Below are 12,677 nucleotides of genomic sequence, written 5' to 3' on the forward strand. Positions count from 1 at the left end.
CTGCAAACCTAGCTGCATTGAGGACACGCATTGCGCAGAACATTCCGAACGTGAACACGGAAACACTTCGATCAGTTGTGGAACAAGATGTTTGTCGATTTCAACTTGTTGCAGAAAACGGTGGACACCATATTAAACATGTTTTGCGCCAGTCACACGGAAATAAATAATCCGATTTGATTTTGATTGACGCTTTTATGTGGTTTTTGGCCCCAGCACAATCAAAAACCGATTTTTCCCGTTCGACGTGATATGGCCTCACCGTGGTGGATAGGCTTACGTAACTAACAGTATCACACCTGTACACCCACGCACACTGAGCAGTATACAGTTTCCAGAATGAGATTTTCACTCTGCAGCGGAGTGTGCGCTGATATGAAACTTCCTGGCAGATTAAAACTGTGTGCCCGACCGAGACTCGAACTCGGGACCTTTGCCTTTCGCGGGCAAGTACTCTACCAACTGAGCTACCGAAGCACGAATCACGCCCGGTACTCACAGCTGTACTTCTGCCAATACCTCGTCTCCTACCTTCCAAACTTTACAGAAGCTCTCCTGGCAGAAGTAAAGCTGTGAGTACCGGCCGTGAGTCGTGCTTCGGTAGCTCAGTTGGTAGAGCACTTGCCCGCGAAAGGCAAAGGTCCCGAGTTCGAGTCTCGGTCGGGCACACAGTTTTAATCTGCCAGGAAGTTTCATTTTAGTATACAGTTTGTTTATCGTCAAACGTACACCTTAGGCATTGCTGTATCATTAGTTCATCACTTGTGGTCGATCCTATTAAATTATTATGCTTACAGCGGCATCTGTTTCTACATTTTGTAGCTATTTATTTTTTGTGACATACGTTTTCTCCCTTCTCCGATAATATACCGTTGCAATTTGACGTCATTCTGGTCAGTGGTGTTATTTCTACAATGGTTTGAAAGTTTAGTTATAATCACCCTGTATACTTGAGGTCCTATAATTTGTATCTATGTTTGTTAAAACCGATGCTGTGACACTGTAAGTCTATACAAACATGATTATTATGTGATATGAAAAGAAACTATTCCTTGGACTGAAAAAGAACGATTTGAAAAGAAATCATAAAACGTTGAAACTTCATGGCAGATTAAAATTGTTCGTATCTCTGCGAGCTAACATCCCAAAGATGTTTGAGCTCACATGCGGTTCCTCTTCGTCGAAATATCTGGCTCAAACTCGTCTAGGGGTTGAACCGCACGTGTCGCGTCACACTCCCTAAATTAGACACTTGTGACCCTTTGGTTAAATTGTCTGGCTGATGGCAAGTTTGCGAAATACAAAGTTTATATAACATATAATAAAAGTAATAACAATATCGGGAACTAAATTAACGCTTCATAAATGATGTAAGCCACACAGCTGCGATTTGGTTAGAATAATGTTTATTTAGAAACCAAACTAATAGCGAATGTGGACGTATTTAGAGTTAATGCTGCACTCGAGCGCATATCCACTTGACGCAATTCCATCATTCACAATGTCATCACGAAACACAATACTCCACCTCGATATTTACACGAAAAGTTAGAGTTCACTCCAGGCGCGATGCTACTCACCGCTCAGAGACTAAGTCCCGCAATATCACACAACACGAAATTTTATAAGTCGTTTCACTTCCTAGCTGCCTAAAGACCGACTGTCCGCTTTCGCGTCTCAACCCGAACTGTCCCATTTGGTGTCTCCAGCCAAACTGTCCCCTTGGTTGTGTCTAGACCAGAATTGACCCTCTGCCCGTCCCCGGCCGCGTTTCCCGCTCACCTAATATCGCTCAACTGAATAGGGCAGTTTCCTTTCCTGAAGCCGTCTATCTGATTGGCTACAGCTTATTCTGCATTATTTTACATTTTAACATATTTAAATAATCAAAGCTTGACCACTTTCACGTTCTGAATAAAGTAACAATAATATCCATTACATAATAAACGTCAAATTCTTTTACATAAAACCAGTACTATTTCCTTCTTAACTTTGAAAGTTACGGTCAATAGCACTGCACCAATGTGCTTTCTGATAAATAAATAAAGAACAAAAGTAACTATTATGCACTAAACCTTACAACAAATAATCTATTACTTAATGATTCAATAAGGTGTCATCCTGTCATCGTTCAACGTGTTTTGTGTGGGGAAATAATGTTCTGATGCTTAACTGAAAATACTGATAATTTAAATTTACTATATCTTTTAAACAAATGAAGTTACAGAGTTGATATTTACAACGTTTGTCATTTCAATGATGCGCTTCTACACGAAATGTCGATCGTTAAGATCGACTAAAGCGTTCAGAGTTTAGCATTCAGGTCTTTGTTACAAAACTTGTGAATTTGACTGTAACAGTAAATATGATCAATATTGAAGTTTTATTGGGATCAGCATGAAAATTTATGAAGGATACTACGTTAAAATTACTGTGGATTCATTCCCTGCATTACTACAGAGTTAAATAGTTTCTATACATGTTTCCCTCTATAGCCGATCTTAGGTCTGTCATATTCAACACTGCTACGTCTCCTTGGACACAAACTGCTTCTACTGGGTTACCCTATGACGTAGGTTCTCGTCTGTCTCACTCGAACTCGCTTAGGCCTGAATAGACAATAGAGTTTCACCATCGCATGATGAATCTGCGCCCTTTGAGGCACTCGGTCGTGGACGACAAGGTTCGTTTCCCAATTCCTGTAGGCTGAGTCTTTCGGCCATATATTTAAATGAGGGAGCAGTACTCGTTAACTCACATCTCGGTTCAAGTCCTGGTCCATTGCACTGCTGTAATCTGCCAGGAAGTTTAACATCATCACACACTCCGCTGCAGAGTGAATAATTCATTCTGGTAAAGCAACGTTGGAAATGGAATTAGAATCAGAAGTGGAGGAGCAGAAAGTCAAACCAGCAGACTTAGAGGAAGTGAAAAATGCAATTAAAAACCCGAATAATGATGTAGCAGCGGGATAGAAGCCGAATTATTAAAATTTCGAGGAAGAAAATTGAGATGGCTGTTAATGACTAATAAAAGGAAATACAGATACTTCTTCTGATGAGGACTCGGATGGCCCAACGGTACCGACCGAGCGCCGTGTCAAAAGACAGGCGTCAGTGGATGCTGTGGTGCATGTGGTCAACTCACCACTCTGCCAGTCGTGGCCAGTTTTCGTGAGCGGAGTCGCAACTTCTCAGTCAAGTAGCTGCCCACAAGCACTGAGTGCAGCCTTCTTGTGGCACACCAGAACCATCACCCATCCAAGTGCTACCCAAGCTTGACAGAGCTTAACTTCTTTGGCAAATATGGATGAAGATGAAATGCCAAAGCACTGGAGTATGGAAATAAGAAAGGCGATAAGGCAGATCGCAGCAATTACTCTCTTAGGTACAACATATAAGGCGTTTAGTAAGATTCTAACCTCTCGGTTAGAATTCAACTCGGAAGTGATATTGGGGGATAATCAGATTGGATTCTGGAGACATGATTCCACAAGAGATTAGACTTTTTTCTTGAGACAAGTGGTGGACAAATTTTATGAATATGACAAGTAACTGCATATTTGTATGTTTATTTTAAACAAGCATAGCCGGCCGCTGTGGCCGAGTGGTTCTAGGCGCTTCAGTCCGGAACCGCGCTCCTGCTACGGTCGAAGGTTCGAATCTTTCCTCGGGCATGGATGTGTGTGATGTCCTTAGGTTAGTTAGGTTTAAATAGTTCTAAGTCTACGGGACTGATGACCTCAGATGTTAAGTGCCATAGTGCTCAGAGCAATCGGAAGCATTTGAAACAAACATACGATAGCTTACACAGAAATAAAATTCTCCAGAGTATGAAGGATTTTAGAACCCCGCTAAAATGAGGCTGACTGAAACGACAATGAAACCAACAGTTTCTTAGGCCAGCAATAGTTGTCAGTATTGTTCCACGTGGCGAGTTCGCTGCGGCAGGGTGACGTGATATCTGCGCTACTCTTTAACTTAGCGCTAGAGAAGCTAGTTTGACAAATGCCAATCAACCGAGGAGGAGACATATTTATTCGAATAGCCCAGGACGTGACATACGGTGTGATGCAGCACTGACTATAAGAAAATCAGAGCCTTGATAGATAATTAAGCAGCATTAGAAGGAGCAGAGCGGAAGCTACAACAGGAAGTTAGTATTGGTAAAACAAAGTATATGATGGTGATGATGGGAGGACGTGGTCGGGATAGAGGAAGGATTTAATTAAAAACATGTGGGAAAGATTACCAAAGTGTGGAACTGTTTAAATGCATGGGCTCGATAATAACAGAACGTAAGAGGACACAAGTAGGAATCCAAGAACGGATGGTTATTATTATTTTCAGAATGTTTTGAAGTCCAAAAGTGTTAGTGAAAATATAAAAAACCAAAAGTATTTCACCATATTATGTATGGATTGGAAGGCTGGATGATGACCGCAAAGGAGGAAGGCTGGTTATTTAGAAGGGAAAGAAAGATTTTGAGAAAGGTATCTGGGGCGGCGAGAGAGGAAGGAAACTTGAGAATAAGGACAAACGGAAAACTACAAACACTTTTTGGACAGATGGATACTGAAGTGAAAATCAAGCAAAGAAGAATAAGATGGGCAACATTTATTACACTGAAGTGACAGAAGTCGTGGGATAGCCCATAATATCGTTTTGGATCGCCTATTTACCGGTATAGCGTAGACTCAACAGGTCGTTGGAAGCCCTTGCAGAAATATTGAATCATGTTGCCTCTACAGCCGTCCATAACTGCGAAACTGTTGCCGGTGTAGGATTTTGTGCACAAACTGGCCTCTCGAATATGTCCCATAAACGTTCCGTAGGATTGATGTTGAGTGATTTAGATGATCAAAACATTCGCTCAACTGCCCTGAATGTTCTTCAAAAGAAACACGAAAAACTGTGCCCCGGTGATATGGCACACTATCATCCATAAAATTTTACTGAAATTTGGGAACACGAAATCCATGAATAGCTGCAAATGGTCTCCAAGTAGCCAGCATAGCTATTTCCAGTCCGGTTTCAGTTTGACCAGAGGACCTTGTCTATTCTATGTGAACACAGCCCACACCATTACGGAGCTACCCACAGCTTACACTGTACCTCGTTCACAACCTGTGTCCATGGCTTCATGGGGTCTGTGCCACACTCGAACTCTACATATGAGCTCTTACCAACTGAAATCTGGGCTCATCTAACCAGGCAAAGGGTTTTCAGTCGTCTAGGGTCCAACCGATGTTGTGGCGAGCCCAGAAGAAGCGCAGCAGGCGATGACGTGCTGTTAGCAGAGGCACTCGCGTTGATCGTCTGCCGCCATAGCCCGTTAACGCCAAATTGACTTCTATGGTTATTTCACGCAGTGTTGTTTGTCTGTTAGCAGTGACAACTAGATACTAACGCTGCTGCTCTCGGTCGTTAGCAAAGCCTTCGCACACTGCGTTTTCTCTGTTGAGAGGTAATGCCTGAAATTTGGTATTCGCGGCACACTCTTGACGATGTAGATGCGGTAATACTCCATTCCCTAATGATTTCCGAAATGGGATGCCCCATGTGTCTAGCTCAAACTGCCATTCCGCTCTCGGTGTTAGTTCCTATCGTGCCGTCACGAGCACGTAGGAAACGTTTCTACATGGATCACCTGAGTGCAAATGGCAGACCCGCCAATGCACTGCTCTTGTACACCTCGTGTACGTGGTAATACCATTTGTATATGTGAAAATCGCTGTCTCATGACTTTTGTCACCAGCGTATGTCGGTAACGCTCTTTAAAAATATAAATTGGGAGTGGTAGTGTGTTAAATTTCGTAGATCCATGCACGATGGCAGACGCTCACTCAAGAATGAATATTTCACTCTTTACTGAAGTGGTTTCACTCTCTGCTGGAGTGGGCACCGTTAACAAACGTCCTGGTACATGACTACTATGTGCTGGACCGTGACGCGAAACTGGATAAAAATGTGGAAATTTGTGGTAAGTTTCTATGGCACCAAACTACTGAGGTCATCGGTACCTACGCCTACACACTAATTAAACTAACTTACGCTAAGGACAAAACACACACCCATGCCCGAGGGAGGATTCGAACCTCCGACTGGTGTGGAGCCTCGCGGACCGTGAGAAGACACTTCAGACCGCATGGCTACCCTGCGCGACCGCGAACGTGGAACCGGTACCTTTGCACCAGTGCTCTTATGAACTGAGCTATACAACTATGACTAGTTCAAAATTGTTCGAATGACTCTGAGCACTATTGGACTTAACATCTGAGGTCATTAGTCCCCTGAACTACTTAAACCTAACCAACCTAAGGACATCACACACATCCATGCCCGAGGCAGGATTCGAACTTACGACCGTAGTGATAGCGTGGTTCCAGACTGAAGCGCATAGAACCGCTCGGCCACAACAGCCGGCAATTACGACTAGTGACCCCACCGGCTTACTATCAAGCAAGAGAGTACCGCGGTGGTGAGACAATTTTAACAATTTTAGGAATAGGTGTCGTAGGTGGTGACATGCAAAGTAGTCGAAAACGATTATCTTATAGTCAGATACTAGGTGCTTTGGACTGTATTTGAGATCTTACTCCGACTTTCAAGCAAATGGCGGTTAGTCATAAAGTTTTGATTATCATCTCGAGAAATGAAGCTATGAGCAACAAAACTCGGTATTGGTTCTTGTCTACATCTTCACCTTTCAATGCGACACAAATTGTCGCAACAATGGACGATTTGGATAGGAACTTGGCTGTAGAAATTCTAGTATGATTTAAAAAAAATTTAGGTTCAATATATTTGAATTTTTTTCAATTTTAATCTGTGTTTCATACTAGAATGTCGTGTTCCCAGTTTGGCACAGCTTTGCCACAGGAGACACGAAAGCGGTCGAAGACGTCCGTCTTCTGGTCGGCTCTTGATCGTTGTCAGAAGGAGGCTAGTTTCTGATTACGCAAAGACTTCTATTATTTAGAAAAGAACAACCCGGATTTCTTTACGTAATCAGTATGAATTTTATAATTACCTAAGGGACCTTTAACAATGAACAGTAAAAAAAATTGCATTTGCAAATGAAACCATTAATAGATGGTTCAGCTATGAGTTGTATAGAAGGCAAGGAGCGGCCTTCTGTCTACGACCAGGATGCCGCAGTATTCTCTGCTGTAGTAAAGGCTGTTTGACATTTATAAAAATAATATGGCATGGAGGTTAAAAAAGTATAAAGGAAAAGAACAGAATAAGAAATCTGGCACTAAATATATTCAAACAATTCTCACTAGCAAATTAGGGCTTATTTATAAACAATATAACTTACATAAGTACTTTTATAACTGTATGGTGCGAGCAGATTTCAGCCTGCCCTGTGCTGTCTCCTTGGTTTGCGTTTTTGTTACAAATTACAGTCATTACTTTTCTCTTTCGTTAAAGATAATTCTTGCACTGTTCAACATCTTCATAACAATAACTTGCCGATTTACAGTTTCGGACATAAATTACTTGAATTTTATTAATTAATAATGTTGTCTGCACGCTGGCAAGACCGCTCACTTTTATAGCTTAAAGTCGACCTTCTTTACGTTTTCGCATTACAAGCAGAAGCACATTAAAAATCTGAAGATCTACAAAAGTTTTTTACTGTCATCTTTTATTTAGATCGAAGCGGAACGTCAGTTCAGCTTCTGTTAAAACGTTTCTTTGACTGCGCAATCGATGTATTAGCGTCCGCGCTAGATGCGCATCTTTACAGTTACGTAAATTATATAAAACAAATGTCTTTCAAAGAATAGGTCTCATCTCGTAAGTTGATCATTTAATATACATATAGATGAATGCCTTTCCAAGGGTACTCACAGCTTTCATACTACGGAAATCCCAATAATATTACAATGTCTGCATTGCCGCTGTTCATAAACTATTCCACTTCAAAACCCATCTCTTCGTCAAATGCCTGACACACACCATTTTTTTTTCATCAAAAGAAAGACGAAGTGTCTGAGCTCTATACAACAAGTAAGACGAAAATTGATAGCCCAAAGAATATCATACGTGATCCGTGTTGTGCAGAATAAGCTGGGGCTTTGCCATCAAGTAAGAACACCTCTTGAAAAGCTTTTCGCGACATTTCGTCTCAACAGCCTTCGAGTGTTACTAGGGTTCTCCTAAGAATTAAGTTATTCTATATAATCCCTGAAAGGGAAAGTGAAAACGTTCGTAATCGGGTTAAATTGATATTAAAATCAATTTGCTAAAGATTTTAGTTTACAATTTCTATACTTAGTTGTACGTTTAAAAAAATTATTTTGGTTTTGCACGTTACACAAATTTAATTCGTTTTACTATCTAATACAAGGTGGATGAATGAGGAGCTAACATATTCCAGATCATCAACCAGTCCATAACAATAAAGATCGAATAGTGAGAGCCGGCCGGTGTGGCCGAGCGGTTCTAGGCACTTCAGTCTGGAACCGCCCGACCGCTATGGTCGCAGGTTCGAATCCTGCCTCGGGAATGGATGTGTGTGATGTCCTTAGGTTAGTTGGGTTTAAGTAGTTCTTAGTTCTAGGGGACTGATGACTTCAGATGTTAAGTCCAATAGTGCTCAGAGCCATTTTTTTGGAATAGTGAGAAATACGCACGTTAAGAAAACAATAATACTGAATATTGCCCTAAATATGTGCCACGAGGTAGAATGAAATCCCAAATCACGTATGAAAGTACGTAATCAGCGGTGACATCGAAGAATACATGGGCCTGCTTCATTTGTCTTGTAACAAAAGAAAACGAATGTGTCAATAGTGGATCAACTACTGCGTCGGTAGTAGAAGTTAAACGTTAAACATGTCGACGAATTTCATGTGTCAAAACTTTGCCGGGTGCGAGCAGGATTCGCGCATTTTAGGTTCCGTACGAACTTATATAGGCAGTTTACCCATTGCGGGAATGGAGGATGCTAACGATATCTACCTTTCATCGACGCTGATACTGGCAAGATATCGATCCCGGAGATTCCCAAAGTTTCAAAAATGATTCAATTTCAAGTCTGAAGTATGACAAGAAATGACGAAAGAAATATTTTTTTGTGTGATATAATTACAAATTGACAATTTGCGGACGTTTCTCCTGTACTTGTACTGTGAAACCTTGCTTCTTGTCAAAATTCATGATTTCAGGTCAAAGAGAGTCACCATATAGATTTCGAGTACTCAGATACGTGTTACAAATGACATTATCTTTTTCAGTAACAGACTTAGAAGGTTAACATTTTCTACATCGCCAAGCGATCGTATATCTAAGCACGTGACTTAAATTTAGACGTTGTACACCTAATCGTTCTAGCGAAAAAGGTTGTTAATAAACGGACAGACAGACAGACGGATAACAGATGGCAAAAAATATTTTTTTTGTTTTATGTAATATCAAATTAACCACTTCAGATTTTTTCCCTTTACTTTCAGGGTGAAACGCTACTTCCTGTCAAAATTCATGATTTTAGGTCAACAGGAAGCACCATACAGGCTTTGATGAGTGAGTTTTCGAGGATCAAAATATATAACATAAATAGCAGTATCTTTTGTTTTTGTTTTATTTCACAGTCGAGTTCCATAGAACCAAACGTAGGAGCAAATCTCCATGGTCGTGGAACGTGTCAGTACAAGAAATTACAACATAAAAGTAATAACAGATAAAATAAAATGTTTGTGAAGTCAAACAGGAATCAACTTAAACTCTTCGACGGAATAGAGGGAGCGACCCATGACGAAACTTTTCAGTTTCGATTTCAAAGTGTGTGTATTACTGCTAAGATCTTTCAATTCTTGTCTAGCTTATTGAAAATGGATACAGCAGTATACTGCACACCTTTATGCACAAGAGTCAAGAGAGTTAGATCCAAAGACAGGTCGGATTTCTGGCTAGTATTAACTCAGTGAAAGCTGCTAATTCTTGGGAATAAGCTGATACTGTTAACAAGAAACAACAGTAATATATATATAAAATATTGAGAGGCCAATGTCAGAATACCCAGTCTAGTGAACAGGGGTCGACAAGTGTTTCGCGAACGTGCTCCACTTATTGCCCGGTATGCCCGTTTCTGAGCAAAAAATATCCTTTGAGAATGGGAAGAGTAACCCCAGAATATAGTACCATATGACATGAGCGAATGAAAATAAGCAAAATAGACTATTTTTCGGGCCGAACTATCACTTACTTCAGATACCGTTCGAATAGTAAAAATGGCACCAGTAAGTCTTTGAACAAGATCCTGAGCGTGAGCTTTCCACGACAGTTTACTGTCTATCTGAACACATATAAATCTGAAGTGTTCTGTTTCACTAATCATATTTCCATTCTGTGAAACTAAAATTTCTGGTTTTGTTGAATTGTGTGTTAAAAACTGTAGAAACTGAGTCCTGCTGTAATTTAGCGTTAGTTTATTTTTTATTTTATTTTATTTTTTTATTTTTTTATTTTTTTTAGAAACCACGAACTTACGTCAGAAAAGGAGCCAATGCTTGGCACAACATCCTTTACTGTCTAGCTAGTGTCATTAGCAAAGAGAAATATTTTAGTATTACCTGTAATACTAAAAGGCATATCATTTACGTAAATAAGGAACAGGAGTGGCTCCAGCACTGATCCCTGGGGCACCCCACATTCGACCGTGCCGCACTCAGACCGCACATCACAGCCATTCTCAACACTGTGAATAGTGACCTTCTGCTGTCTATTGTTAAAGTAAGAGGTGAATCAATTGTGAGCTACTCCCTGTATGCCAGAGTAGTCCAACTGCTGTAGCAATATTTTGTGATCAACACAATCAAACACCTTAGTTAAATCAAAACGGATGCCTAGCCGTCGAGAGCTTTTTTTTATCCCTCCAGTACCTCACAGAGAAAAGAGAATATAGAGTTTTCAATTGTTAAGTCACTTCTAAAGCCGAACTGTACATTTTATAGCAGATTATTTGAAATAAAATGATCGATTATCCTTACATGCACAGCCATTTGGTTGGTTTCACTTAGAAGCTTAAAATTTTTGCGCCGTCAAGGGACCGTAGACCTTAATATGTGACATCGATTTGAACGTGATACGTCAATACGTTCTTGAGGAAAAGGGTTCTTAGCAGTCGGACAGGCAGAGAGACAGACAACAAAGCGATCTTATAATGGTTTCGTTTTTTTACAGACTGAAGGACGGGACGCTAAAAACGATTTAAAACATTTTTGCGGGTTTATGGTACCTGCGATGCCACTAACTGCGGTATTTGGCATGTTGTTCGTAGCAGACAGGTGCTGCTAGTGGGGAAGCGAGTGACACACAAAGTACTCTCTGCTACACAACGCAAGGTGGCTTGTGGAGTGTAGACCTACTAACGCGAGGGAGTCCTTTACCGGTTCCGGCTGCGAACACTTCTTATTGGCAGAAGGCGAGACTGAAGTACAGCGCGTGCAGCGACCGGCGGTCCAGAGAGGGCGATCGGAGAGCGCTGCTTTGTGGCCGGAGCGGATCGCGTGACTCGCCTAACTGCCGCCGGTAATGAGTGTGGCGCTGCAGTCGCCGTGTAATGGTAATGTGGGGGCGTGGGCCTGCTACCTCAGAGCGCAGCGCGGCGCGGCGCATCGCCGATCGACGCCTTCCACACACACCCGGCGGCCGTGGAACCTGTACGGCTCGATCAGTTTACAGTTATAAATCTGCTAATAAACATTCTTAAATGAGTCACGACTCTACTTCGTGTCCGAGGTTGCCATCGCACGTGACGGTAATGGCATTCGACATGGTAGAAGTCAATAAAGAGTCCCAATGCTGGAACAAATTGTTATCATTATTTTGCTTTTCACGTTACGGTAATCAAACCCATGAATCAATTAAATGTAGTATTTCTCGACTTCCGAAAAGCATTTGACTCAGCAACACACAAATGTTTATTAACAAAAGAAGGAGTGTAAGGGCTATAAAACAGAATTTGTGATTGGATTTCTTGGCGGGCATGATACCTCTGACGGAGAGTCATCGACAGAAGTAGAAATAGCTTCAAGCGTGAGCCAGGGAAGTGTGTTGAACCCTCGTTGTTCGTATTGCATATTGTGGTCCAGTAGGCACTTTTAATACCAACCTCATTGTTTTCGTAGATAGTGCAGTTATCAGCAGTACAGTACCGTCTGAAAGAAGCTCCAGAAACATTCAGTATTTCAAAGATGGGCTACTTATTTTAAACGTAGCAACTTGTTTTAAACGTCTTCCATCTTGGAGAGAAGTCTTCCGAAGTAAGAGTGATTTCAGGTGTGCCGTAGGGGAGTGTCGTAGGACCGTTGCTACTCACAATAAACAGAAATGATCTTGTGGATAACATCGGAAGTTCACTGAGGCTTTTTGCGGATGATGCTGTAGTATATCGAGAGGTTGTAACAATGGAAAACTGTACTGAAATGCAGGAGGATCTGCAACGAATTGACGCATGGTGCATGGAATGACAACTGAATCTCAATTTAGACGAGTGTAATGTACTGCGAATACATAGAAAGAAAGATCCTTTATCATTTAGCTACAATATAGCAGGTCAGCAATTAGAAGCAGTTAATTCCATAAATTATTTGCGAGTAGGCATTAGGAGTGATTTAAAATGGAATGACCATATAAAATTAATCGTCGGTAAAGCAGATGCCAGAC

The sequence above is a fragment of the Schistocerca piceifrons genome, chromosome 5 (assembly GCF_021461385.2).
Source record: "Schistocerca piceifrons isolate TAMUIC-IGC-003096 chromosome 5, iqSchPice1.1, whole genome shotgun sequence".
In the NCBI taxonomy this organism is placed as follows: domain Eukaryota; kingdom Metazoa; phylum Arthropoda; class Insecta; order Orthoptera; family Acrididae; genus Schistocerca; species Schistocerca piceifrons.